At 43.0% G+C, this 23582-nt stretch overlaps 1 protein-coding gene and 1 pseudogene across 7 annotated transcripts in view; both read right to left on the bottom strand.

Annotated features, from left to right (window-relative positions):
- HHAT (hedgehog acyltransferase) overlaps nucleotides 1–23582 on the bottom strand; it is a 354446-nt gene that overhangs the window by 151992 nt on the left and 178872 nt on the right. The window lies entirely within an intron of this gene.
- On the bottom strand, nucleotides 1191–1369 carry LOC113907103 (annotated as a pseudogene).

Raw genomic sequence — 23582 nt, forward strand, 5'->3', positions numbered from 1 at the left:
ATGCTGGCATCTGAGACCAAGTCCTGTAACCCAATGCTCCATGCAGAGCTACAGCCCTCATCAGGGCTAGGATGCCATCTGCCCATTGGTTCTATCCCAGGGAGGCCGCTCTGCAACTCCCTGACACCTCAACAGAGCTGGGTAATCCTACAGAAAGCAGAAGCCTGATCAGGGAGACTAGTGATGGAAATTTGGATGCAAAGCCAAGCCTCTACCAAAATGACTTCCAAAAGGATACAAGTGCCTCCTACTTGTATGGAAGTGTGTGCATAGAAAGTAAAGATCACCCCAAACTAGACAGTCCTTGTTGATAGTCATAAAGTCAGACATGGGGGATAAAGTTCTGTCTTAGCACTGATGTGATCAGAAAACCCGACCCTGTATATCTGGGCTTTCTCTAGGAATTCTATTATTACTTGCATGCCCAGGGAAGAGAAGACTTGTGGGGAGGGGTGAGGTGGAAGATTTTTTAATAAAAAGAGCATGCAGCAAAATAAAAAATAAATGAAATACAAGACCTTATGATAATGATGTATAAATCTCTATTCCCTGTGGTGTGAACAATCATTACCCCATGACCTCAGGTAACCACGTGAAAATAGGAGCACACACATCCTCGAGGGCACTAATGCAGTGACACAATGTGACATTTAAAAAGAAAATTCATCAGGCTCTGTGTGGGTCGGAGGGGCCAGGAAGGAATCGGATGCCACTGTGGGCCCACAGGCACCAGCCCAGCAGCAGCAAAAGCAGCGCCCAGGAGGGCAGTCGGCAGATCAAGGTGCAGTCGGCCCAGCGCTGGGCGGCCAGCAGGTGTGCAAAGATGCTCTTCCACGTGAACCACAGTCTGACACTCCCGAGTGCCCCCCAGGGTCTTCGGGGTTGGCAGGCAGCAACAGTTTCCACCCCTGCCTGCTTCCTGCGACTGTTGACTCAATCCCATCTCCCGGAGGGACATTAGGCTTCTGCATCATGACACTATGCCCACCTGCCAGGTACCAACACAGACTCATTTAAACTAGGGCTTCTTTAAAGGAGAGTGGGATGAATTGAGAGAATAGCATTGAAATATATGCACTGCCATGAGTAGAATAGACGGCTGATGGGAAACTGCTGTATAACACAGGAGCCCAGCCTGATGCCCTGTGATGGCCTTGAGATGTGGGATGGAAGGGAGGTTCCAGGGGGAGGGGATATTCACTTGTGGCAATTTATGCTGCAGAATGGCAGAAATCAACACAATGTCATAAGACAATTATCTTTCTTTATTATTTTTTTTTTTTTAGTCCTCGGATAGAGGACGTATCAGATATTAAACTGATAAGAACAGATACTACACTTGATCTTAGCCAAAAGGCCGAGAAGCGATCGACAATTATCTTTCAATTAAAAATAAAATTTTTCAAAATTTTTGAAAAATTACAAAAAAATAAACTGGGGTGTTTTGTTCCCTTCTTAGACTCAAGGTTGATTTCTCAGAAATTCAGCAAAACTGAATTATCAAACTTATTTTTTTTTTAAATTAGAGAAAGGCAGGAATATCAAAATCCCCAAACCTCATTTTATCCAAGAGCTTCACTGGCAGGACTCCAGAACCCCTTTAAATACCCCTGATTTAAAGCAATGATGCCAAGCTGGATTTCTTTGGGCTTGAAAACATTCCTAAGAGCCCACGATATATACGTGGTTAAGAAAGTTGCTGCCCCAGCAAGAAACAGGATAGTGAAGCTCCGGGCATGTGAAAGCTTCAGGCTGTCTATCAATTCCAGATATGATTACATACATACTCACACGTTGCAAAGCTATCTCCAGATATAAACCAAAGGGCAGCTCCCAGGCAGACAGCTGTTCCAACCACACCCACTTCCCTGAAGGTGATCATTACCAGAAATGCCGTCTTTAGAAGCAGCTGCCAGGATCTGTACTGCTCAAACAGCAGTGTGATCAGAGGGCCAGGCCCCTCTTTGCCATTCACCTGCATCTCATGCCCTGGTCATGCTCAAGTTCAGGTGCCAGTGAACAAAAGTGGGGCCCAGAGGTGAGGATTGGCGGGGTGCGGAGGCGGGTTCCACCATTCAGGACATTTACATTCAACAATGTGCCACACTAGGTACCATGGGCTTTTCAAACTCTCGAGAAAAAAGAGGGACGGAAGAAGATCCGCTCAAGTTTATTTTAAAAAATTATAGAAAATAAACAGTCTAAGATAAACAACAAGGTCCTAGCATATAGCACAAGGAACTATATTCAAGATCCTGTGATAAACCATAATGGAAAAGAATATTAAAAAATAACTGAAAATATGTGTATAACTGAGTCACCTTGCTGTACAGCAGAGTTAACACAACAGGGTAAATCAACCATGCTTCAATTAAAAAATAAAAAAAAGAAAGAAAGAGACAGTCTAGGTTTGGCTCAGCAAAGAGAGTAGGAAAGCAAGTCCCATCGTTCAGTTGTAAATACTGTCCTTAGGGATTTGTGCCATGCCCTAGATTGCCCACGAGGACTCTCTTCCTTCCACATTCACAACAGAGAAAGCTTGAGCCCTGGCAATTCTAGCTGCCTTAATCCTTCTGATTATGTCATAAACGTTTGTTTTTCCTCTCCAACTAGACCACAGGAAATTTAAGCAGTTGCTTATTCTTCTGTCCCCTCACTGGTCTTAACGTACTCTGCATGTTGTAGGAGCTCTGTGCATGTCACTGAATAAAACAGAAAATCTAGTATCTTTACTCCAGTCTGGGGCTTCAAAAAGACCAGAGTTCTTGGATGGCTCAAGTGCTAACAGGAGTTTTTCCACTTTCACCAAGGCACAGATTTCTACAGTGACATAGGGTCAGAGCTAGAAGAGACCATGAGGTATTTTACAGATGAGTAACTGATGCCCAGAAACAAAGTGACTTTCCCAAAGCCATGAGATGAATGGAGAAGCCAGGACAAGAATCATGGGCCTCTGAAGCATCAGTTGTGACTGAAAAATATCACAGAACCTAGAGACAAAATGAGGAGCCTCCCCTCTCCCTGCCCCGGGAGAGAGGAGAGCAGAGAGCAGAAGGAGATAATATATATTTGCATCTCATCCCAACTGAATAATCTGGCTGGGTAATCAGATGCTCTTCCTCAGCTAAATGCTTTCCAGTTCATTATTTTGCTTAAAAAATGATTAAAAGCTTCAAGAATAATTATCTATTTCCATTTCCAAAATGAGTTTTACTGCAATAGGCTCTGTATTAATAAACACATACAAATGTCACTGTGAAAAACATACTGTCTGTAAATAACCTTTCAACTAGAAACAGATGCTGTGGGCTTCCAGCATCTAAAGCACTTTTCATTGAAACGGCCTGGTCACAATGGAAACCAGGCTGGTGGCGGATTGTTCTTCCTACTCAGGCTCTGCTCTGAAGGTCTGACCTTCCCTGGGGTTTTCTGTTATCCCCAGGCACCAAGGACTCACAGACCACCAGTCCAGCATGTGCTCCCAGATCAGTTCCCCCAACACAGCATCTCATCCTGGCCAAGAAAACAGTTTCCACACTGACTTGGTAGGAGGAAACAGTGCTGGTTGCAGTCTCTGTGGATTTTTCTCACTGGATTCAAATTCAACAGATGTGGACGGAATGCCTATTATGGGTTAGACCCTGACAGCAAGTTTTTCATGCAAGCTTTCCTATCCTTGAAGCCAACTATAACGTAGATGATGGGTGAGAAGTCAACAGCAGCCATCATTCAAGGGACTGCCCCAAGGACTTCGCATGCACCAACAAGTCTAAGGTACAATCTTCATTATCTTCGTTTTACAGATGATCAAACCAGGGCTCAGACCCAGCATGTGGGAGAAGAGGGACTCAAACCCAGGTGGTCTATCCAAAGCCTGTGTCTCTAACTGCTATGCGAGGCCACAGCTCTTGCCTTCAGCAATAAGACAGTCCACGCTTCTCCTGGGGTTCCTCCTTTTAAATAATCCTTTCTCCTACAGTCCCTTTATCTACAGGCCAAGGGTCCTCCAGCTTTTAAGGTTTAGAGAACACTTTCAAGTATACTCACCGACTACAGCACACTTCTCTAAATACCACAGTATATCTGTCATTGATAGTAAGAGAACAGTGTCCAGATAAAACATAAACTGTATCAGCTGACATGTATTTGTTCTTAGCATATGTTTAGTATTTACTTGTTTATTTGACTGTGCCTGGTCTTAGTTGCGGCACATGGAATCTTTCTTCGTTGTGGCCTGTGGGATCTAGTTCCCTCACCAGGGATTGAACCTAGGCCCCCTGCATTGGGAGCTTGAAGTCCTAACCACTGGATCAGCAGAGAAGTCCCTTAGCATGAAAATACACATAAAAGCCTCTGAAAACAAAGCTCACAAACAAAGTCGACTACCTCACTGTGCCAGGTACCCGTTCTGCTCTGTTTTCCCACTGGCCTAGTGGGGTCACGTGTTCTCTTACAGACGCATGGAGCGCACCGTTCTCAAAGACGCAGTGTAAAAGGCCACCACAAAACAAGCATCCAGGGGCAGCCTTCTCTGTCACCACTCAAATTTGTGTAAAGCCTCCAAGTACTTATCCCCACCTCCCTCTACCCTCATCTTCAGAGCTCAGCAGCCTGCATCCCCCCTTCTATCCATGTACCCTCACCTTTTAAGGCAAACGCTTATACTTCCTAGAATATTTGTTGCCTAGCAATTCAGTGTGGCTTTCCAATTGAGCTGCTAGTCTTGTTAGGATTGTTATGGTTTTTCTTAGTGTTCTAGACGGCGTTTCATATATTTGAGGTGACCTATCCAACTCTATTTTTCCATAAATCCTATTATCCTTTTTGTGTGCCATTTCATGTAACCATATTTTTCACGTTTGTATGCCTCACATTACAGCAGAAACGCCTTGAATTGGCAGCACAATCAAGAGGATGAAACTTTATCCAATTACCTTGAGATTCTCATGGTCCCTCATCAGCATGGGGAGTTGCTGTGAGAACAGAACTGGTTACAGCCTGGTCTGTTCATGCTTAAGAGTCTGATACACCATTCAGAGTTTTTAGTTGTAAACAACAGAATCCACTCTAGCTAACTGAGGCAGAATAGAGATTTCTTACAGGGCATTAGGTCCTGGCCCATCAGGTATCTGGTGGGCCAGGGACTCAGGCTGGGAGATGACTGATCCACCAGACGGTTCCGGCAGACCCTACTGCAGATGCCACTGCCACCCTCGCCAGAAATACTTCCATGGGACGCCTCTCCTGACTCACTTCCAAAGGTATCCTTCTAATGCATCTGAGATACAGAGCCTGGGATACATTCTGGCACTAGCTGCCAAGGAGACCGAGAAAGTGACTACTGACTTGTACTTTGAGGAAGTAGAGTTCAGAAGGACAGGCATTTTGCAAAGCCAGGAAGACATTCAAAAGGTACTGAACAGCCAGAGTATGAAGCATATGTCCACTACACTCAGGAAGCAAAAAAAAAAAAATTTTTTAACAACTCTTGGAAAACATTGATCTTTTGGAACTAGGCGGTGCCAGACCATGTCCCTCCCTCACAGCAGGTCAACCCCCTTCCTCATAGCTGTTCTTGCTTTGATGTTCTGTGTGATGTCCACCAACTTAACAGAAGAAATCATCCTCACTGCAACAGACCTTGATCTTATATAGCAACTAACATTTGGAACCATCCCGAGGTTCCAAGATGGCACTTATTAACTGTTAATGTTCAAATGAGTAACATATGCCCACAAGCACACCAGGATTTTAACAATCCCCCAAAACAAAAGCTGGAGAAGAAAATCACTAACTACACTGACTTGAAGCTTCATACCTACTCCCTGGTACATCAGCACATCCTCATTCCTACAGACTGCAGGGTATGCCAAACTCCTAGTTCACTGATGGTACGATCACCCATCTTTCTCATTTGGGTAGAGGTTTTCTGATTGCAAATGAATCTTCTCTGATTAATACAAGAGTAGTCATCTTAAATGTTGACATTATTACTGTTATTGACTTATCAATGATAAAGTACCCTCCCATTCTAGTATATTAATTAATAGGATACACTATGCATTTTTCTACCGAAGGTCTTCTCCCTTCAATACATCAATTCCACTGTCTAAGTGAGGATTTCAGACGTGCTAGGGTAACATGCATAAGTAATTCTTAACTACAGCCATACTTTCCCAGGAATCCGGAATCCAAGACAGTGGAGTATAAAGATGTGCGCTCATCTTCTCTCGCGAGAACACCAAAATTGCAACTAGCTACTGAACAACCACTGACAGGAGAATGTCGGAATCCACCAAAAAAAAGATACCCCATGACCAAGGGCAAAGGAGAAGCTGCAAAAGGCAGTAGGAGGGGTGCAATCACGTTTAAAATCAAACCTCATACCCGCCAGAGACACCGGGAGGACACAAACAAAACCTGTGTGCACCAGGACCCAGGAAACCCAAAAGAGACTGAGCCAGATCTGCCATTGAGTGTTTGAGGGTCTCCTGTGGAGGCATTGGGCTTCCCTGGTGGCTCAGAGGCTAAAGCATCTGCTTGCAATGCGGGAGACCTGGGTTCGATCCCTGGGTCGGGAAGCTCCCCTGGAGAAGGAAATGGCAACCCACTCCAGTGTTCTCACCTGGGAGAATCCTATGGACGGAGGAGCCTGGTGGGCTACAGTCCACAGGGTCGTAAAGAGCAGGACACGACTGAGCGACTTCACTTCAGTTCACTTTTGTGGAGGCATGGGTCTGCGGTGGCCTGCACGTGGACAGGGGCTCTAGCTATAGCAGTCCTGGGAGGCACGGCGTGTGGTGTTAAGTCTTGTTGGAGGAGGTCACCATTAGCCCCGTAGAGCCACCTAGCAGACAACCCACAAACTGAAGAACAATTATACCAAAGAAGTGCTTGCACTGCTGTGAAAAGTTCAGGCCCCACAACAGATTTACCAACGAAGGGATATGGCAAAGGGACTGGGAACCCTCAGGGAACTGACTTTGCAGGCCAGTGGGATTTAATCACAGAACTTCCACAGGGCTAGGGAAACAGAGACTCTTGGAGGGCGCAACAAAATCTTGTGTGCACCAGGACCCAGGAGAAAGGACCAGTGACCCCACAAGAGACTGATTCAGACTGGCCTGTCTGTGCTTGGGAATCTCTGGCAGAGGCAAGGGTCAACAGTGGCCTGCCATGGGGTCAGAGGCACTGACTACAACAGTCCTGGGAGGCTAGCATAAGTCTTTTTGAAGGGGTCCCCATTACCACCATTACCCCTCCCACAGTTTGGCCTCAGGCTGAACTACAGGAAGGGAACAAAGCCCCACCCATCAACAGAAAATGGACTAAAGACTTATTGAGCATGGCCTTGACAACCAGAACAAGACCCGGTTTTCGGAATAGTCAGTCCCTCCCATCAGGAAGCTTGAACAAGCCTCTTATCCTCATCCACCAGAGAGCAGATAGAATGAAAGCCACAATCAGAGAAAACTAATCAAACTGATCACATGGATCACAATCTTGTCTAACTCAATGAAACTATGAGCCATGCCGTGTAGGGCCATCCGAGACAGACGGGTCATGGTGGAGAGTTCTGACAAAATGTGGTGCATTGGAGAGGGGTATGGCAAACCATTTCAGCATTCTTGCTGAGAACCCCATCAGTTCAGTTCTGTTGCTCAGTCGTGTCCAACTCTTTGCGACCTCATGAATCGCAGCACGCCAGGCCTCCCTGTCCATCACCAACTCCCTGAGTCTACCCAAACCCATGTCCATCGAGTCGGTGATGCCATCCAACCATCTCATCCCCTGTCGTCCCCTTCTCCTCCTGCCCTCAATCTTTTCAACCATCAGGGTCTTTTCCAATAAGTCAGCTCTTCGCATCAGGTGGCCAAAGTACTGGAGTTTCAGCTTCAACATCAGTCCTTCCAATGAATACCCAGGACTGATCTCCTTTAGGATGGACTGGTTGGATCTCCTTGCAGTCCAAGGGACTCTCAAGAGTCTTCTCCAACACCACAGTTCAAAAGCATCCATTCTTTGGTGCTCAGCTTTCTTAATAGTCCAACTCTCACATCCATGCATGACCACTGGAAAAATCATAGCCTTGACTAGACGGACCTTTGTTGGCAAAGTAATGTCTCTGCTTTTGAATATGCTATCTAGGTTGGCCATAACTTTCCTTCCAAGGAGTAAGTGTCTTTTAATTTCATGGCTGCAATCACTATCTGCAGTGATTATGGAGCCCAGAAGAATAAAGTCTGACACTGTTTCCACTGTTTCCCATCTATTTGCCATGAAGTGACGGGACCAGATGCCATGATTTTAGTTTTCTGAATGTTGAGCTTTAAGCCAACTTTTTCACTCTCCTCTTTCACTTTCATAAGAGGCTCTTTAGTTCTTCTTCACTTTCTGCCATAAGGGTGGTGTTATCTGCATATGTGAGGTTATTGATATTTCTCCCGGCAATCTTGATACAGCTTGTGCTTCCTCCAGTCCAGCGTTTCTCATGATGTACTCTGCATATAAGTTAAATAAGCAGGGTGACAGTATACAGACTTAATGTACTCCTTTTCCTATTTGGATCCAGTCAGTTGTTCCATGTCTAGTTCTAACTGTTACTTCCTGACCTGCACACAGGTTTCTCAAGAGGCAGGTCATGTGGTCTGGTATTCCCATCTCTTTCAGAATTTTCCACAGTTTATTGTGATCCACACAGTCAAAGACTTTGGTGTAGTCAATAAAGCAGAAATAGATGTTTTTCTGGAACTCTCTTGCTTTTTCGATGATCCAGTGGATGTTGGCAGTTTGATCTCTGGTTCCTCTGTCTTTTCTAAAACTAGCTTGAACATCTGGAAGTTCATGGTTCACGTATTGCTGAAGCCTGGCTTGGAGAATTTTGAGCATTAGTTTACTACCCTGTGAGATGAGTGCAATTGTGCAGTAGTTTGAACTTTCTTTGGCATTGCCTTTCTTTGGGATTGGAATGAAAACTGACCTTTTCCAGTCCTGTGGCCACTGATGAGTTTTCCAAATTTGAGTACATATTGAATGCAGCACTTTCACAGCATCATCTTTCAGGATTTGAAATAACTCAACTGGAATTCCATCACCTCCACTAGCTTTGTTCGTAATGATGCTTCCTAAGGCCCACTTGACTTCACATTCTAGCATGTCTGGCTCTAGGTGAATGATCACACCATTGTGATTATCTTTGTCATGAAGATTTTTTTTGTACAGTTCTTCTGTGTACTATTGCCACCTCTTCTTAATACCATCTGCTTCTGTTAGGTCCATACCATTTCTGTCCTTTATCGAGCCCATCTTTGCATGAAATGTTCCTTTGGTATCTCTGATTTTCTTGAAGAGATCTCTAGTCTTTCCCATTCTGTTGTTTTCCTCTATTTCTTTTCCTTGATCACTGAGAAAGGCTTCCTTATCTCTCCTTGCTATTCTTTGGAACTCTGCATTCAAATGGGTATATCCTTCCTTTATCTCCTTTGCTTTTGGCTTCTCTTCTTTTCACAGCTATTTGTAAGGCCTCCTCAGATAGCCATTTTGCTTTTTTGCATTTCTTTTTCTTGGGGATGGTCTTGATTCCTGTCTCCTGTACAATGTCACAAACCTCCATCCATAGTTCATCAGGCACTCTGTCAGATCTAGTCCCTTAAATCTATTTCTTACTTCTACTGTATACTCATAAGGGATTTGATCTAGGTCATACCTGAATGGTGTAGTGGTTTTTTCCACTTTCTTCAATTTCAGTCTGAATTTGGCAATAAGGAGTTCATGATCTGAGCCACAGTCAGCTCCCAGTCTTGTTTTTGCTAACTGTATAGAACTTCTCCATCTTTGGCTGCAAAGAATATAATCAATCTGTTTTCAGTGTCGACCATAGGGTTCAGTGAGAACCCCAAGAACAGTACCAAAAAGCAAAAACATATGACACTGAAAACTGAACCCACCAGGTCAGTAGGTTCCCAATATGCTACTAGAGAAGAGTGGAGAAATAGCCCCAGAAAGAATGAAGAGGCTGAAATGACAATGAAAACATGACAACTCAAAACCTAAGGGATGCAGCAAAAGCAATTCTAAAAGGGAAGTTTATAGCAATACAATCCTACCTCAAGAAACAAGAAAAACATCGAATAGGCAATATAACTTTATACCTAAAACAACTGGAAAAAGAAGACCAAAAAAAAAAGAAAAAACCTAAAATTAATAGAATGAAAGAAATCATAAAGATCTGAGCAGAAATAAAAAGAAATGAAAGAAACAGCAGTTAGTAAAGATTAATAAAACTAAAAGTTGGTTCTTTGAGAAGTTAAACAAAATTGACAAACCTTTGGCCAGACTAATAAAGAAAAAAAGAGTGAAGAATCAAATCAATAAAATTAGAAATGAAAAAAGATTACAACAGACAATGCAGAAATACAAAGGATTATAAGAGATTATGACTTATCATCATCCAGTAAAGTTAAAGGAACATAACCTATGACTTGGTCATTCTACTCCAAGGTATCCAGCCTACTTAAATGTGTGAACTTGAATACAGAGAGACACAGGTGAGAATGCTCAGAGCTGATGTAATAATCAAATCCCTAAACAGGTAACAAGCTAGGTGGATGTGTAAACACCTGTTGATTGCCCAAATACTGACTAGAGTGAAAATTAACTACAGCTGTGTGCAACAATGTGCAGGAACCTCACACACACAGTGTTGATAAAAGCAGCCAGACACAAAGAACACATGCTGATGGATCCACTTCTACACACTTAAAGACTCTGACATAAAAAACTCAAACAATATTGTCCATGGATGTCTATTTATACAGTCAAATTTTAAAGGAAAACAAAGACGTGACTGACCATAAACGTCAGGACAGAGACGATCTTTGAAAGGGGGAACTGCAGCGGAGAAGGGATATATAGGAGGGATTGGGGGTGGGCTGGGATAGCAGTGTTTTACTTCTTGACCTGATGCATTTACTTTGCAGAAAAATTAAATTGTGTATTATGTTCTATATACTTTTCTCTATGACTGCTATAGCTCACAATGAAGAGATTTAAAATAAATGGCAAAAACTATCTGTAGAAAAATTTTTAAAAAAGAGAGATTATGAACAACTATATGTCAATAAAATGGATAACCTGGAAGAAACGGACAGATTCTTAGAAAAGTTCAGTCTTCCAAGACTGAACCAGGAAGAAATAGAAATTATGAACAAACCAATTACAAGCACTGAAATTGAAACTGTGATAAAAAAATCTCCCCAAAAAACAAAAGCCCAGGACCAGATGGCCTCACAGGAGAATTCTATCAAACATTTGGAGAAGAGCTAATGCCTGGCCTTCTAAAACTCTTTCAAAATATTGCAGAGGAAGGAACACACTTCCAAACACATTCTATGAGACCACCATCAACCTGATACCAAAAACAGACAAAGACAACACACACACAAAAAATCTACAAGCCAATATCATTGATAAACATAGATGTAAAAATCCTCAACAAAATTTTAGCAAACAGAATTCAGCAACACATCAAAAAGTTCATACACCATGATCAAGTTGGGTTTATTCCAGGGATGCAAAGATTCTTCAATATATGCAAATCAATCAAGGTGATACACCATATTAACAAACTGAAAGATAAAAACCATATGATAATCTCAATAGATGCAGAAAAAGCCTTTGACAAAATTCAGTACCCGTTTATGATTAAACCTCTTCAAAAAATTGGCATAGAAGGAACCTACCTCAACATAGTAAAGGCCATATATGATAAGCCTACAGCAAACATTATTCTCAATGGTGAAAAACTGAAAGCATTCCCCCTAAGATCAGGAACAAGACAAGGGTGCCCACTTTCCCCACTATTATTCAAGATAGTTCTGGAAGTCCTAGCTACTGCAATCAATGAAGAAAAAGAAATAAAAGGAATCCAGATCAGAAAAGAAGTAAAGCTCTGTTTGCAGATGACATGATCGTGTACACAGAAAATCCTAAAGATAGTATCAGAAAATTACTAGAGCTAATCAGTGAATTTAGCAAAGTTGCAGGATACAAATCAATACACAGAAATCACTTGTATTTCTATACACTAGCAATGAAAAATCAGAAAGAGAAATTAAGGAATAAGTCCCATTCACCATTGCAACAGAAAGAATAAATTATCTAGGAATAAACTTACCTGAGGAGACAAAAGAACTGTACACAGAAAATTATAAGACACTGTTATAAGATTTTTATAAAATTTATAAGATATAAACAGATGGAGAGATATTCCATGTTCCTGGATAGGAAGAATCAATATTGTGAAAACGATTATACTACCAAATGCAATCTACATATTCAACATGATCCCTATCAAATTACCAATGACATTTTTCACAGAAATAGGAGAAAAAAATTTAACAACTCATATGGAAATATAAAAGACACTGAATAGCCAAAGCAGTCTTAAAAAAGAAGAATGGAGCTGGAGGAATCAACCTTCCTGATTTCAGATTATACTACAAAGCTGCAGTCATCAAGACAGTATGGTACTGGCACAAAAACAGAAACACAGACCAATGAAACAAGACAGAAATCCCAGAAATAAACCCATGCACATATGGGTACCTTCTTTTGACAAAAGAGGCAAGAATGTACAATGGGGCAAAGACAGCCTCTTCAATAACTGGTGCTGGGAAAACTGGACAGCTACATGTAACAGAATGCAATTAGAACACTTCCTAACACCATACACAAAGATAAAGTCAAAATGGATTAAAGACCTAAATGCAAGACCAGAAACCAAAAAACTATTAGAGGAAAACATAGGCAGAACACTCGATGACATAAATCAAAGCAAGATCCTCTATGACCCACCTTCTAGAGTAACAGAAATAAAAACAACAGTAAACAAGTGGGACCTGATTAAACTTAAAAGTTTCTGCACAGCAAAGGAAACTATAGGCAAGGTGAAAAGATAGCCCTCAGAGTGGGAGAAAATAATAGCAAATGAGACAACTGACAAAGGATTAATTTCCAAAATATATAAGCAGCTCATACAACTCAATACCAGAAAAACAAACAACCCAATCAAAAAGTGGGAAAGAGACCTAAACAGACATTTCTCCAAAGAAGACATACAGATGGCTAACAAACATATGAAAAGATGCTCAATATTGCTCATTATGAGAGAAATGCAAATCAATACTATGACAAGAGATCACCTCACACCGGTCAGAATGGCCATCATCAAAAAGTCTACAAACAATAAATGATGGAGAGGGTGTGCAGAAAAGGGAACACTCTTGCACTGTCGGTGGGAATGTAAATTGATACAGTCACTATGGAAGACGCTATGGAGATTCCTTAAAAAACTAGGAATAAAACCACCATATGACCCAGCAATCCCACTCTTAGGCATATACCGAGGAAGCCAAAATTTAAAAAGACACAAGTATCCCATTGTTCACTGCAGCACTATTTACAATAGAACACGGAAACAACCTAGATGCCCATCGACAGATGAATGGATAAAGAAGTTGTGGTACATATACACAATGGAATATTACTCAGCCATAAAAAGGAGTGCCTTTGAGTCAGTTCTAATGGGTGGATGAACCTAGAACCTATTATACAGAGTGAAGTAAGTCAGAAAGAGAAAGATAAATATCGTATTCTAATGCATATACACAGAATCTAGAAAAATGGTACTGAAGAATTTACTTACAGGGCAGCAATGGAGAAACAGACATAGAGAATAGACTTATGGACATGGGGGGAGGGGAGGAGAGGGGGAGATGTATGGAGAGAGTAACATGGACACTTATATTACCATATGCAAAATAGATAGCCAACGGGAAATTGCAGTGTGGCTAAAACACTCAAACAGGGGCTCTGTATCAACCTAGAGGGGTGAGATGGGGAGGGAGATGGGAGGAAGTTCAAAAGGGAGGGGATACGTGGATACCTATGGCTGAATCTGGTTGAGGTTTGAGAGAAAACAACATAATTCTGTAAAGCAATTATCCTTCAATTAAAAAATAAATAAAAAGAAAAAAATAAAAAGAATGAAGAAGCTGAGACAAAGCAGAAACAATGCCCAATTGTGACTGTCTTGTGGTGAAACTAAAGTCTGAGGCTGTAAAGAGCATTATTTCATAGGAACCCGGAATGTTAGGTCCATAAATCAAGATAAATTGGAAGTGGTCAAACAGGAGATGGCAAGAGTGAACATCTACATTTTAGGAATCAGTGAATTAAAATAGACAGGAATGAGTGAATTTAATTCAGATGACCATTGTATCTTCTACTTTGGGCAAGAATCCCTTACAAGAAATGGAATAGCCCTTGTAGTCAACCAGAGAGTCTAAAATGCAGAACTTGGGTGCAATCTCAAAAATGACAGAATGATCTCTGTTCGTTTCCAAGGCAAATCATTCAGCATCACAATAATCCAAGTCTTTGCCCCAAGCACTAATGCCAAAGAAGCTGAAGTTGAAGGGTTCTATGATAACCTACAAGACCTTCCAGAACTAACACCCAAAAGAGATGTCCTTTTCATCACAAGGGACTGGAATGCAAAAGTAGGAAGTCAAAAGATGGTCAATACTGAAGTCACATTGATTATATTGTTTGCAGCCGAAGACGGAGAAGCTCTAGAGAGTCAGCAAAAACAAAACCAGGAGCTGACCATGGCTCACATCATGAACTACTTATTTCAAAATTCAGACTTAAATTGAATAAAATATGGAAAACCACTGGACCATTCAGGTATGACCTAAATCAAATTCCTTATCATTATACAGTGGAAGTGACAAAAAAAAATTCAAGGAATTACGTTTAATAGAGTGCTTCAAGAACTATGGACAGAGGTTCATAACATTGTACAGGAGGCAGTGATCATCCTCAAGAAAAAGAAACGCAAAAAGGCAAAATGGTCATCCGAGAAGGCCTTACAAATAACTGAGAAAAGAAGAGAAGTGAAAGGCAAAGGAAAGATATACGTGTCTGAATGCAGAATTCCAGAGAATAGCAAGGAGAGATAAGAAAACCTTCCTCAGTAGTCAATGTAAAGAAATAGAGGAAAACAATAGAATGGGAAAGACTAGAGATCTCTTCAAGAAAATTAGAGATAAAGGGGATATTTCATGCAACGATGGGCACAATAAAGACAGAAATGGTATGGACCTAACAGAAGTAGAAGAGATTAACAAGAGTGGCAAGAATACACAGAAGAACTGTACAAAAAGATCTTCATGACCCAAATAACTACAATGGTGTGATCACTCACCATTCAGTCTGCTATCATCCCGGTACATGAAGGAGTCAAGGGAAGTCCAGTGATGGGGACAACAATGAACAATTATTAAATGCTTACTCTAGGCTGAGTGCCATTTTAAGCACTTTAAACATATTAGGTCACTTAATCCTCATAGAGGCCCATGAATTAGGCATTATGAACAGTCATTACATCAATGAAGAAAGTCAAGCACAGAGATGTCAAATTTGTCAGAGTCAATAGTGACACAACCGGCATTCGAACTCAGGCAGCCTGATGCCAGTCTGAGCCCCAAGCCACCGACCATGACCTTTGAGATGCAGAGCACCCCCATGGGGAGCACCTAACTTCTCCAGGGAGTCATCAAGGACTTTGCAAAAGAGGTGACCTCCAGACTGGGTGCTGAGAAGTTCTATACAGGCAGAAGGAAGCAAACACACATACCAAGAAGACAATGAATGAGCGAGTCTCGTTCAGGGAACAGAAAGAAGTTTAACACAGCTGCTCATGAGGCTAATGGTTAAGTCTGGAAAAGGCAGCTGAACATATGGCTGTGGAGGGAGGAGAATGGCTGATTAAAACTGCCTTTTTCTGGGTTTTCTGTAAACTGTACTTTGATTCAGTTCTTTTGGGGGTGGGCTGAGGGGACAGGCTGGAATGAGGAAGAAAGCAAAGATGAGGTTCACAGTAGAAGGGAAGTAGACGAGGAGAGGCTCAATCACAGTGCATACAATATGAATGGGAACAACAAGGCATGGTCAGTTAATATTTAACAGGAGGAACTGATGGAATTTAGGGACCAAAATGGGGGATATGGGGGTATGATGAAGAGCCTTTCCAACCCAACCCCAAGGTTTCTGTCTTAGTTAACATGGGTGAGGAGCCACTCTTTAAGACGACGGGGAGAATAGGGATGGGACAAAGTGTGGGGTTGGGATAGGGGAAGAGTAGATAAGGAATTCTATCTGGGGCAATCTGAATGAAGGCAATGGCAACCCACCCCAGTATTCTTGCCTGGAGATTCCCAGGGACAGAGGGCTGGTGGCTTGCAACCCACAGGGTGGCAAAGAGTCAGACACAACTGAGCACGCGTGCACACCCATGGAAAGAATCGTGAATGGCTAGTAAGATGGATGTTGATTGTTCAAGCAAACGGGAAGAAATACAACAGAATGGCCAGCATCTCTACAACGGAAGTAGACAAATGTCATTATCATGTAGACCAGTGTTTCATCAAGAAAATGTCTACGATGATGGAAATGTTCTATTATCTGCCTTGTCCAAGATGACAGCCAGTAGCTACATGTGGCTATGGAGCACTTAAAATGTGGCCAGTGCAGCTAAGGAACTAGATTTGTAATTTTGTTGGGTTTTAAACCATTTACACTTAAATAGCCACAAGTGGCTAGTAGCTACTGTATTAAATAGTGCAGGTCAGGACAACAGAAGCAGCTCTGTAATAATAAAAACACCAAAGCTGCTCAGAGGCTGCTGATATTGGAAGGGACCTTAGAGTTCATTTGGTATATTATTTTCTCATTTTACAAATAAGAAAACTAAGGCCCCAAGGGGAGATGTGACTTGCACAGAATCACTGCAGCCAGAGAATGGTAAAGCAGACGAGAGCCACAGCCTTCAGTATCTGACCCACTGCCCTCTCCATTCCACAGGCTGCTTCTGTTATGCAAAAATAGCTGCAATTTTGCTCAATTCTGGTGCGTGGAATCGAAGAAGCTGGCGGGCAAAGCCAAGTGAAGATCACGGACTCCCCCTGCTGAGCGAGACATCCCAAACATCACTTGCTAAGTAACTACAGCAGATATTTCACCACAAATAACAGAACCCACTCTAGTTAGTTTTAACAGGAAAGGAACTTTGTAAGGAAGGATCAGCAGCTTGCACAACCTCTGAGAGAGGGTCTGGAAGCCAGGCTTGGGGCTGGGCAGTCAGGCACTGTTGACAAATCCCACCACCACCGCTCTGATGGGGACTCTGCTGTGCCTGCCACTGGGCTCAGGCGAGCGGCTCCTCCCAGACACCTGCTGGACAGCACTGCCGCCTAGCTCACCAGAACGCATTCCACATGCCCCTCCCTTTATGTGTCATTCCCAGCAGAAGCTAAGCAGAACAAGAAAAACAAGTATCACATATGAACAAATACATATGGAATCTAGAAGAATGATACTGAAGAACCTAGTGGAGAACCGACCTGTGGACACAGCAGAGGAAGGTGAGGGTGGGACGAATTGAGAAAGTAGCACTGACCGTATATACACTACCATGTGTGAAATAGGTAGTGGAAAGTTGCTAAATAACACAGGGAACCCAGCCTGGCACTCTGTGATGACTTAGAGGGGTGGGATGGGGGAGGCGAGGGAGACTCTGGAGGGAAGGTGTGTGTGTGCGTGTGTGTGTGTGTGTATATATATATATATATATATATAATTATGACTGATTTCCAATGTTGTATGGTAGAAACCAACATAAAATTGTAAAGCAATTTTCCACCAATTAAAAAATAAGTAAAATTAAAATAAATAGAGGGGAGAAGGAATCTGATACTTTTATTGGAAAGGAAAGCAAGTTTCTGGCTTCTATCCAGTGCAGAAATCTGACAAGTCAGAACAATCCCCAGGAATCAGGAAAAGAGTTAAAAAAAAAAAAAAAAACCAGCAACAAAAAACACCACCACCACCGCTTACCAAATGTCCTGTTGAATAAATACTCTGCCTTCACTGGTGTGGACCATAGATCTTACAGTCCATCCTGCTCAGCAGCATCCTTGACCCAGAGCTTTGTGCACTTAAAATTATGTGGCGATGTTGCAGATTTTTTCAATTAATTCACCAGGGGCTCTTTTCAACTTCTTTAAAGGATACATGTATTCACTGGAAAATCTATATTGATAAAGGCTATGTATGGTGGGAAGTGAATTATGCATTTCAACTCTTGGAGGATAAAGAGTTTCTTTTTTAATCTAGATTTTCTAAATTACAACTCGATATAGCACAGCCATGAAGATGAATAATTCTGCAAAGTTTTTCCTCAGAAGTGGTAGGGGTAGGAAGGAAGCGAGAGTGGATCTGAGAAATCGTCTAAGAACTGAAAAGTATTGTAATGCAGGGCACAGTCATCAAGGCTCTTCTACCCCAAAATTCTCCAAAGGAAAGGACCACAGATCCTTCCAGGTGTTCGAGTCTGGGGAAAGAGAAACGCTGTCTTTGACAGGAGTCGTGATGGGGGAAGCCAGGAAGCGGCTGCGTTCTCAACAAAAACTGAGAATATACCAACAGAGAATATGAGGGAAGAATATCCCGACTCATTGTGCAGCAGCTTTCATGTGCAAACCAGATGGTGTTCTCCTTCCGGCTGCCCAGAGCGGGGATCGGTGCTCTAGACGGAGGTCTCCTGTCATGCGGGTGGCTGACATCCAAGAGCAGCAGCCCTGAGACAGGAGCTGAGGGCTAAGACCCGGGCCTTCAGAGACCCCACAGGGAGGGTGCTCAAGTGACAAGATGGCTATGCGTGCCCATGAGAAAGCTGCAAACCCCATCCCAGTGGGCTTTCCAGAGCCAGCCCACTCTCTCCAAAGGCATACTGCCGGGTTCCACCACCATCCCACTGCCTCCAGTTTCTCGGCCATGTGTATCATCATGCCTTTACAACACACCAAGCAAACAAAAGCACAAAGAAATTAAAGGATCGTCTGGGGCTATTGTTACTCAGCACAGTGTGGCTTTCACAGAAGCTGGCTGTCAAAGAGACTTTTCTTGGGTCACCAAGCTCCAGCTTGCAGGGGAACAGCATGGTAACGGCTAATGTCACTAAATTCCTAGCTCAGCCTGTCACAGATCCATCCTGTTACTCCCCTACTTAGAACCCTCCTGTAGCACCAACTGCATCGAAAACAGAACCCATTCTTCTTCACAGCCTGGCTGTCACCTCTTCCTCCAGACTCATCTTGGACTCCTGGCTCCTTGCTCCACACCCTCCTGCCCCACGAGCTTCCCCCTCCTTCCATTTCTCAGTGGGCTCCTTCTGGTCTCAGGGCCCTGATGCCTGGAGCAGCCTGGCCTCAGATCTCCCCCACTGCCTCCTTCAGCTCACCCACCTCTCACCGGTGTCACCTACTACCTCCAAGAGGCCCTTCCTGCCCACACCATCGAAGGGGGTTCCCCGCCTTGCCCTTCCATCGCATCACAGGCAATGCCGTGCTCATTTACTCTCTGGCTTCACCCACTGCAATGCAGGCAAGGGAGGGCAGAGACCTTGTCTAGCCCATCACTGCTTTCATCCCAGTTTCTGAAATAGTGCTTAGACCACTTAATTGGTTGCATAAATAAATGGATTAAATGAAAAGGAGATAGTAACTAAGTTCTGTTCCATTTTTGAAAAATAAGATGTATTCATTCAAACTTTTTTTTTCTTTTAATTCATGGTGTCAAATGCTCAGCCCCTTCCCTACGCTCTGCATCCCTGGGTTACAGACAAGGGACACTGGTTTCAGCCCTATCACCAAGCAAATGAACTTTGTTCCCATTTAAAAAAGAGTAAAGCAATGAACTGGCAATCCCTGCATTATTTAAAAGCTGAGATAATTGATGTGTAACATGTTAAAAAAAAAAAAGACAATAGGTCCAAGATGGAGACACGTGCTAAGAACGGAGGAAGCAGCATTTGAGACGGAGTTGAAAGGAGCGGACTTGAATATGGGGGCCAGGTGGGCACTTCACACACGGGGAACACAAGAGCCAGGAAAAGCAGCCAGGAGTGGGAAGAAAGATGGAAAATAGCACGAGGACCCATTTGGCAGTGACACGAAAGATTAAAGGTGAGATGAGATGGAAAAGGGCTTCCCCAGTGGCTCAGACGGTAAAAGAATCCACCTGCATTGCGAGAGACCTGGGTTCAATCCCTAGGCTTGGAAGATCTCCTGGAGGCGGCCAGGGAACAAACGAACCTGAAGACCTACTGCTGTGGGCCCCGGACAGGGTGGATTAGTCTGGTTTTGACCCGGGAAAAGAGAATCACTGACTACTTCTGAGTAGGGAGAGACAGCGTCAGAGAAGTTGTCAAAAACTCAGAAAGGGTTAGTGAGTGACCCCAAGGTGGGAGGGGGGCCAGGACTCAAACCTGTTACCCTGATTCCAGAGGTGAAGTGGGGGTGGGGGAAGGAAAAAACTAAGCCCTACTAAGTCCTCACTGTTTCCAGGCATGAGCTGACTGTGTGGCATATATTATATACCCCACTACAACTCTGTGAGGTAAGAAGCCCAAAGTACAGACAAAGGTGAATATCCCTTCTCCAGAAGCAGAAAGGAAAATGTGATGTGAGAGATGGCAAGGGATCAGATTCAACCAGACTCTTGAGAGTCCCTTGGACTGCAAGGAGATCAAACCAGTCCATCCTAAAGGAAATCAGTCCTGTGTATCCATTGGAAGGACTGATGCTGAAGCTGAAACTCCAATACTATGGCCACCTGATGCAAAGAACTGACTCATTGGGAAAGATCCTGATGCTGGGAAAGATTGAAGGTGGGAGGAGAAGAGGACGACAGAGGATGAGATGGGTGGATGGCGTCACCGACGAGATGGACATGAGTTTGAGTAAGCTCTGGGAGTTGGTGATGGACAGGGAAGCTTGGTGTGCTGCAGTCCATGGGGTCACAAAGAGTCAGACACGACTGAGTGACTGAACTGACTAGTCATCTGACTACTAGGCTTCTTAAAGATGCGAGGCAGGCATCACATGACCCAAAACATAATTTCAAATGATGGTGAGCAGACTTCTTTATCAACTCTATGACTGCTACTGTTAAACTACAGCAAATGTGGCGGTGGACTTCAGGGTGCTCAAAATAAAGGAGGTTACAGACTACCCTATGATTCATGAAGCTCAAAACATCAATGTTTTCAGCCCAAACAACACTTCTGTTCTGCTGTGGGGCTGGTTTTGTGACTGGGTCAGGTAGAGGTTGTCACCAAGAGAAAACCCAAACCAGTTTTGCTCATTTCAGAATTCAGTGAACCATTCATTGACACATCACTGAAGTGTGCTGCCCTCTGACAAGTGGGCCCCAGGATCAACCTCCAGGGGAAAAGGACACTACAGAAGTGAGCGGCTGGCCCATTTTGCCAGAACAAAATCACACTTCAAAAGCGCACAGCGGAGCTGTTTCATAGAAACATTAGAGCTTGTACAGGACTGAATCTGCACTATGTTGAAGGATCTCTAAGCAGAATCTGCTTGCTTATGTAAAGGAATTTATCTTCCAATGACTGTGTCAGCTCCAGAGAGCTTCTCGAGCAGCTTCAGGGCCATGCCTGAGGCCCACTGCCTTTTTCTATTTGCCTAACGTGTACCCCTGGCATCTCCGCCACACTTGGCATTTCTGATGGTCCTGACAGGATATCAAAACAGTCTCCTAAGCAGAAGAAACTAACACAACATTGTAAAGCAACCATCCTCCAATAAAAATACACTCAATGAAAAAAAAATCCTCCTAAGGACAAAAGTAGTGGCTCTGAAGTGCTCACACGTGCACTTTAGAACAAAAAGGGAAAGTGATGGTAAAGAAAACATATTTTGCCTTTTTTTTTTTTTTGCCTGTATCTCACAGCTTGTGGGATCTTAGTCCCCCAAACAGGGACTGAACCTGGGCCCACAGCAGTGAAAGCATCAAATCATAACCACTGGATCACCGGGGAAGTCCCAGTATTTAAGTTAGACTCTTATTTGAAATATGTATTAAAATGGGTTAAATAGCTAAATAATACAGAAAGCAAGAAGAAAACACGGTGAACATTTTTCTCCTTTTTACATGCACAAGCATAGGAGTAATTGTTTAAAAAACAAAACCCCTGACAAATTTCATCTTTCAGACAATATGTAAGAAGGATGTTTTGAGATTTTCCTTTAAAAGTCATGAGAGCGTCTTGTGTCACTTAAAATGATTCCCCGATCTGAGGTACTTAGAAGGGGGGAGGTGGGTAGATACAAAGCAAATACAGTATATCTTTCATAAAAGGGGTGGGGCTGGCTACAGTTATGGGTAAAATGAAACAGCAAGAATCAAACCAAACATCACTAATCAATTCTACTTTCTTGCCAAAACTTAACTAAGCTAAATTTAAACAAGTCATCCTGTTACCTATTTAAAATCAAAGAGCAACTTTCTTCTGTGTTTCTTTTCCTAGATTGGCCACTTTTCCCCTTTTTCTTTGGTAGCATCACATTAAGAACCCTAGCTAATGCTCTTCTGAGAATATTCTTCGGTGATTTGTGACTACTGTTTCCAGGAAGTCTTCCCTTTGGTTTCTATAAGATGCAGAAGGATTGAGTGCACAGAATTTTCCCACAGTCATCATAAAACGCCAACACCAGAAATGCTCACATTTCATTAACTGTGACAGCTCCTTCCTGCCCCACAGCCCAGTGAAACACGCCAACAACTTAAAAGGAAACATATCCTTCCCTGCAGTTGCCTAGGTTGAGATCACAGATAGGGCTCTTGGCTTTGTGGAAATTGATGTCATTCCAGAGAAGCTGACATTGCTTCCATCAACGTAAAAGATGAAGCTGATTAATTTCAGGCATGCTGCAGTTTCTTTCCTGCCAAACCCTAAGCATTCAATACAGCCTGACAACCCAGAGTACATGTTAAGAGTTACTTGGAGTCAATAATTGCAGTTAATTAAAAAAAAAAAAGTCTATGCCAATTTCTCCAACATGTCCTCTTTTTAGAAATGGAAATATATTTTCTTCTCTTGGTCATCACAGACTGAGAAGGATTCCTGGAGTATTAACCACCCCCATCCCCCTTATTCTTCTAATCCTCTAGGGATCTCTCTATTGATACATCAATCTCTCCATTGATATGCCAAGGCCCTCTGAGGTCACTAAATCACCATTCAAGGTTTCCCTTCCTCATTGCCCTGGCAATTATGTGCTGCTCCTCTCCACCCAACTGAAACCACTTTCTTAAGTCTAAAGGGCACTTAAGACCTTCTGCTGGCTAAATGTTCTTCCAATTAAAAAGGAAAAACAAAATCCCCCTGCAAACCACCCTCTCCACCAGCTGCCTGGTCTTTCTGTCCTCCCCATCACAGCTTAACCTTTAAAAAGGGTTGTGGCTGCCATTCCCCCACCTCCTGCTTTCATCTCTTCAACCCAGCTTCCACACTGACATGCTGATGAAACAGTTCTCACTAAAGGGCCCAAGTCCCCAAGTTCTAAGTCCCCAGCAGGTCTGCGATCTGCACCCCACCCTCACCTGCAACATGGGAGCAGAAAGGATCCACTTTCTAAAGACAGCTGGAAATAAAG

This window comes from Bos indicus x Bos taurus, chromosome 16, assembly GCF_003369695.1.
Source record: "Bos indicus x Bos taurus breed Angus x Brahman F1 hybrid chromosome 16, Bos_hybrid_MaternalHap_v2.0, whole genome shotgun sequence".
NCBI lineage: Eukaryota > Metazoa > Chordata > Mammalia > Artiodactyla > Bovidae > Bos > Bos indicus x Bos taurus.